Here is a 6,111-nt window from a genome sequence, read left to right on the forward strand (position 1 = left end):
GTTGTGCGCCGCCGAGGCTGCAGGGAGAGAAGAGGGGAGGCGGGCGGAGGAGATGAAGCCGCGGAGGGGACGGGAGGCTGATGGGGAGAAAGAAGACACGGCCAGGGGAGGGGAGGGGAGATGGGGGACAATGTAAACTTAGCTAGCACCTGCGAGAGGGGAGATGGGGAGACCGGGGGACCTGGAAGCGAAGAAAAGAGAACCGAGGGGAGGGGAAGGCGTTCAGGGGTGGGACGCCTCACTTTCTGGTCCCTTTCATAGGCCCCAAAGAGAGACAGATAAGGGTTTTGCCCTCTTAAGAATGAGGCCAACTGAGAAAAATCCTCTCACCACGTGGGAACATTTCATTTTGTTAAGGAACCTTTTCAAATCTATAGCTTTTAAAATTGCAACCACCTGTTTGTGCTAGGACTAAAGATAACTGACAACTCTGGTTAAATAACAAACTCTTTTTGCCCTTTCGTGTGTGTGTGTAAACATCCGCCTTTTTGCTGTATACAATTTGTTGAGAAAGTACCGAGAGCAAGCCCCAGGGGGAGAGGTCTCATATTACAGGTTCTCCTAATTGTTTAAGCGCCCCTGACAACAGAACTATTTGGTTTTCCCATCCATGTTTACATTGTCATCTTGGTCTCAGCAGAATCGAGCATTTGTGGGTGGATTTTTATCTGGCTCTTGGACACCCCTTACTGTTAAACCACAGCTAAGAAAGTTTTTTTAAAGCGTGCCTGGGAGGCAGAGGCCCCTGGTTAAGTATAAAAGCGCACACGTCGCTTACATTTGATCCCTCCTTTGATGATGGAGAAAAAAACTCCTAAATGATAAGGCGTGAAAACAAATTTTTAAAATTATTCATGATTTTCCTCAGCTCTGAAGGCAGGTTGGTGAGCACACTTCAGCCAGCTTGGAAGCTGGGCAACTTTGCATGCATGCCCGGTCACATAGTATCAGCTCCGCGTTCGCCTGGGTCCCAGTGCCCTCCAAACAGGCACGAGAACCCGTCTGGATTTTTCTCTTTCTGTTGTTTTAACGGCTGGTTTTCAGCATTTCGCTCCTCTTGCATTGAAGAGCTTGGCAGCTCTTGCAACACTTCATTTAAAGTGATTTATCTTGCCAAATTGACAATCTCCTTTAAAATCAACTTTCACCCAGCAATAATAGCTGGTTATATAGTTCCTGTTTTTGCAGAGAGGTTGATTCTGACTCATCATGGTCAACATTGTCCCATATACAGCTGAATAAAGTTCTGGTGGCTCTCCAATTCCTGACTGTCAACTGTTGACCTCACAACTGCTTCCCCATTGATATCGCCATCTGTTGTCATGGGAAAGATGGTCCGATATTTGGGTTAAATGCCACTGAAGTCATTCCATTTCCATGTGGAAAAATAACCCAAAGTAAATTGCCCTGTGAGGTGCGGAAGCTATTTTTCCCAGAGATAGTGAATCGAACAGAACATCCCCCCAAAAGCAAAACAAAAACACCTCCCTGCAGAACAATCCCTGATTTCTTCATTCTGTCAGTAACTTATTTTCATTTCATGCATGGGGTGTGTGTGTGTGTGTGTGTGTGTGTGTGCGTGCGTGCGCGTGTGTTAAAGACTCAGGTGTCGCAGGGCCATTCGTTGGGGCTGCAATGAGAGGGGAGATGTGTCCATTTTCGGCTCCCTTCGCCCGCAGCCTCGGCGGGCGCACGCAGCGCTGCGATCGCGGGTGGGACCCGGACGCGGGCGCACAGCGGACCCCGCGCTCCTCCGGGCGCCCGCCACCGCCGCGTCCTCCGAGCCCGGCCCGCGCGGCTCCCGAAAGGCGCGCCGCGACCCCTTCTGACACTTTCCCTGCTCTGTGATGGAGCAACTACTTAACATGCAAAGTTTTCTCCAGCCTGCCGGGTTCGCTCGAGATCATTTCAGTAGCCGAACTGGCTTCTCTCCTAAAAGGCTGCCAAGACACACAAAATCTTGGGGGACACGTTTTGCTCCCTGCAAACACGAGCACGGACCCGGTGTCTCCTCTTGCAAACTCTGACCCCCTTTCTCGTTCCGCTCTTCATTGCGCCCTCTCCCCAGTTTCCCCCACGTCCCCCCGGATCCCAGCCCCTCTCCCAGGGCTCAGCATTTCATCAATCTTACCTTTTCTCTCCGCCACTGGGGCTTCGGGAGATGATCCAATGATCAAACAGAGGAGCCACAAAGCTCTAGCTGTCATTTTTGTAGACAAGGTTCCCAGGCTCTAACACTGAGCCTGGGCTTTTTGCTCTTTCTCTCCCCCCACCCCTCTCCGCACCCCCACCCCCGTTCATGCTAATGAGGGGCAGCCTTTGGGGAAACGGGACTCACTCACTGGACAGACCATTGGAACAACACCCAGCCGCGGGGATTTCTCCCACTTCTAAGGGGGGACGAGCACATGGCCTCCCAAAGCTGTCCCCGCGAATGTCTGTCCTGTGGGTATCGATAACATCATTCCTAAACTTTAAAGCCCTGTGGGTTCGCGTCCTGGGCTGGGGGGAAGAGAGGGCGGGGTGGGAAGTGGAGAGACTATCGGTGTTAGGGGCTGAGGGACAGGGTGCAGGAGAGTGAGCGAGAGCAAGATTTTTCTAGATTAAGCCTACAGTAAATAGACAAATTAGTAGATCCTCGGGGGCAAAGATGAGTGAGACACCTTCCCAGCTCTCTTGCGATGGCTCATTTCCTCAAGAAAGGTGGATTTTTTTTTTCTTTCTTTCTTTCTAAGAAAAACTCATTCTCATTCACTGCTTAGGTATGACTTCTTGAAATGGCTCTGTATATTGGTCCTGAGCTCAGGACCCTTTCCCTCAGAGTGAACAGAAACAGCACTGACCAAAGGGAAAATAAGCTCAGCGTAGTAAACTCACAGCTTTCCCGGCACGTATCTCATGTCAACAGCTTCAAATCCGAAAGGAAGGGGAAATGCATTGAGTGAAGGCGTCTGAAGCATCTGAGCCAACCATGAGATGCAGCTGCTAAAAGAAATAACAAACTTTTGCTGCACTAATATCTTATGTCTCAAAAATAATACTGGTAGTGGACTGACTGGATTCTGGGGGGAGCATGTTTTTAAGAAAGAAACTGGAAAGCTGGAAGGAAAACAATAGGGTGGTGAGGGGACTGGACTCCATCATGTTCAAGTTCTTTTAGAGAAACTGAGGATGTGCAGCCTAGACACACAAAAACATTTGTTATATTTTGCGAAAGAACCTGTAGGTAGAAGTTATGAAGTGACAGGTTTAATTGCAATTTTAGAAAGAATATTCTAATGCCCAAGATCTCCGAGAAAACAGATGGCTTTGAAGGGTTATGACAATGATCTCCTGGCCATTTGGGGTATCCAAGAAGAACATCATTTGGGGATACTGTAGAACAGGTTCCTGGATTAGGTGTGTTGTGTTTTGAGGGACACAGTGAGGTAAATGTGTTCATTTACAGAAGAGCTGGCTTTCTAGTCACTCACAGGCTGACAATGTGTTGGGAGGGTGTCATCATGTTCTGTAGGCTGGTCCTCAACTAGCCTCAGCTTGAAATCAGTTTTGGCCATGGAGCCAATTTGTGGGACCAACTCACGTTAACCAAACTCATAAAAAGCTGATATATAAATCAGAATGTCATTTATCAATATGCAACAGAGATGCTATAGTAAAGATGATTGAGAGGTCTAATTCAGAAGGTTGCCTGTTGAGCACTAGATTGAACTGAAGCTGAAGGTGGGCTAATCTTCCTCATACAGGTTTTAAAAGAGCGAATTCTCTATTTCCTCAAATAAATAAATAAATAAATCCCTCCAGTCACTGCAAGGCTTAAGTACACCAGAGTCAGTACCTCCAGCCTCCGGCCACGACCAGACCAATATACTGTAAAATTCATGCTTTTGGAGACCAGTTTGTAGATGTCCTCAGATCCCCTTTTTTCACATGCTTTCTTTAAGTCAAGTGGAATAAAATTAATTAGGCTTAAGCTTTCTCAGTTACAACCACATCTCAGACATACCTGTTTGAGATTATGTTTAAGTCACCCAGATCCAATGTGAGGTGTTCCCGAAACTCTTCTGTCGCTGGAATGTTGTGAATGCCCTGGCGTCCACACCCTGAAATGTAGAGGCAGAGATCCGGCTGGGTGGCTCCCATGGGCTCTTAGAGGCTCTCGGTGGCACCAGCCTGAAAGAACTTGTCAGAGTCCAGGGCTGGGTCTTGGGCAGCCACCAGCTTGCAGATTCAGAAACCACACAGATGGTGGAAAGCACAAAGAGCTCAGAGACGGACCTATGTAAGCCAGTACACCACTCTATTAATTTACAACAGGAAATCAACTCAGGCAGACATGCATGCTCGTGTCAGCCTGGCTAGTATTCTCTTTCTATAAACGAGTCACATGGGAAGCCAAATTACCATCGTGGTGCTTGGTAATATAAACCAGAGCGCCGGAGTTCATCATGTGATTGGAATGTTTTAACGGTATTGGTTTCTCCTAGCCTAATGTGTCCATCTCCACAATAGTTATGTACACGTATCAGGTGGCAGACTCTAAGAGTCTAACGGCCTTCCTCTTCCCTGCCAATTTCTCATATTTTGAGTGAGTCCATCTGCTTAGTAAATATTTGTTGAGCATCTACTATGTGTTGTATAAGAAAGAATTTGTACCAGTATCCTGGCATGGCCTCTCCTAAAACTCTTTGAATTTCCCAAGTGATAGAAATGTCTTTGTTATTCACGAGCTTCCTGGATCACACCTGAGTTTATGCTAATGAGGTGACTCTTGGAGGGCCCTTTGCTAACTTCAGGACAGGAGCAAGTCACCAGAAAGACCAACCATGGGATTAGAGAGCCAAGACTTTGAGCCAACCCGACCTCCAGGGTGGAGATTGGTTTCACTCAGATGGCCAGTGATGGAATCCATCAGGCCTACTTATAGAAACCCCAGTGAAAACTCTGGTGCTTCCCGGCTGGTGAACACATCGATGTGCTAGGAGGGTGATGCATCCCCATGTATGGAGAGAGAACAAGGAAGCTATGCAGTTGGGCCCTCCCAGATCCCACCCTACGTGTGCCTTCATTTGTCTGGTCCTGATTTGTATCCTTTATAATAAAACTGTGAACATAGGTATAGCACTTTTCCTGAGTTCTATGAGTCATTGTAGACAACTATCAAACCTGAGGGGGATTGTGAGAACCGTCCAGATTTGTAGCCAGTTGGTCTGAAATGAGAGCAGTCTTGGGGTGGACCTGCACTAACTCCAGGTGGGGTCTGCACCAACTCCAGGTGGTTAGAGCCAGAACTGAATTGCAGTCCACCACTGGTGTCGAAATACGATGGGCCAGGGCTTGTTTTAGAAGCCAGAAATACCAGTCATCATCATTCTTCAAAAAGACTACAACACAATTGCTTTGGTTTCCATTAGGTAAATTAGTGTCACATTCTAGTTCTGTTTCAGGACCATCTTGATTGGGACCAGGGTCTCCCCAAATCCTCAGACTTTCGCAGACAGCCCCTAGGTTTACTCCCACAGGCACTGGGCCAGGTCCTGGGATGTTAGGACATAAGTCCTCCCCTTACATGGCTCATAGACTACTGTGAGAAATAGCATTCAATTATAGTGTTAAGTGCAGTATGAAAAAGTTCTACCTGTTAGGAGTGTTCAACAGGAAGTGGAGGCCAAGCAAAGCTCCCTGTAGACAACACAGAAATTCTGGTTTGAAGAATGATTGGGGTTGACCAGGTAAACCAAGGAGGGCAGGTACTGCAGTCTGAGGCAACAGCACGTACAAAGTCATCGACGTATGGGAGAGCCTGCGCATCCAGCCAGGCAGAGCGCTGAGGAAGGCTTCCCAGGGCGAGAAGGTGCTGGAAAGCCTCGAGGCCCTGTAGACGGACCGCCCACAGATGATGGGGAGTCCCTGAGTGGTTCCGAGTAGCTGTTTTTCAATTCTTGATTTTATTTTCCTATCACTCTACAGTAATGTATAGACACGTTTGAGAATGTATAGAGAAAGGTATAGACACGATAACTACAAAATGTGGGCCTCGTCTCACCCCCAGCCCTGCCAGCAATCACTGTACCATCCCAGCCTCTTCCTTCCGGGCGCTTCCTTAGGTAT

This window comes from Pteropus vampyrus, unplaced genomic scaffold (assembly GCF_000151845.1).
Source record: "Pteropus vampyrus isolate Shadow unplaced genomic scaffold, Pvam_2.0 Scaffold143, whole genome shotgun sequence".
Classification (NCBI taxonomy): Eukaryota; Metazoa; Chordata; class Mammalia; order Chiroptera; family Pteropodidae; genus Pteropus; species Pteropus vampyrus.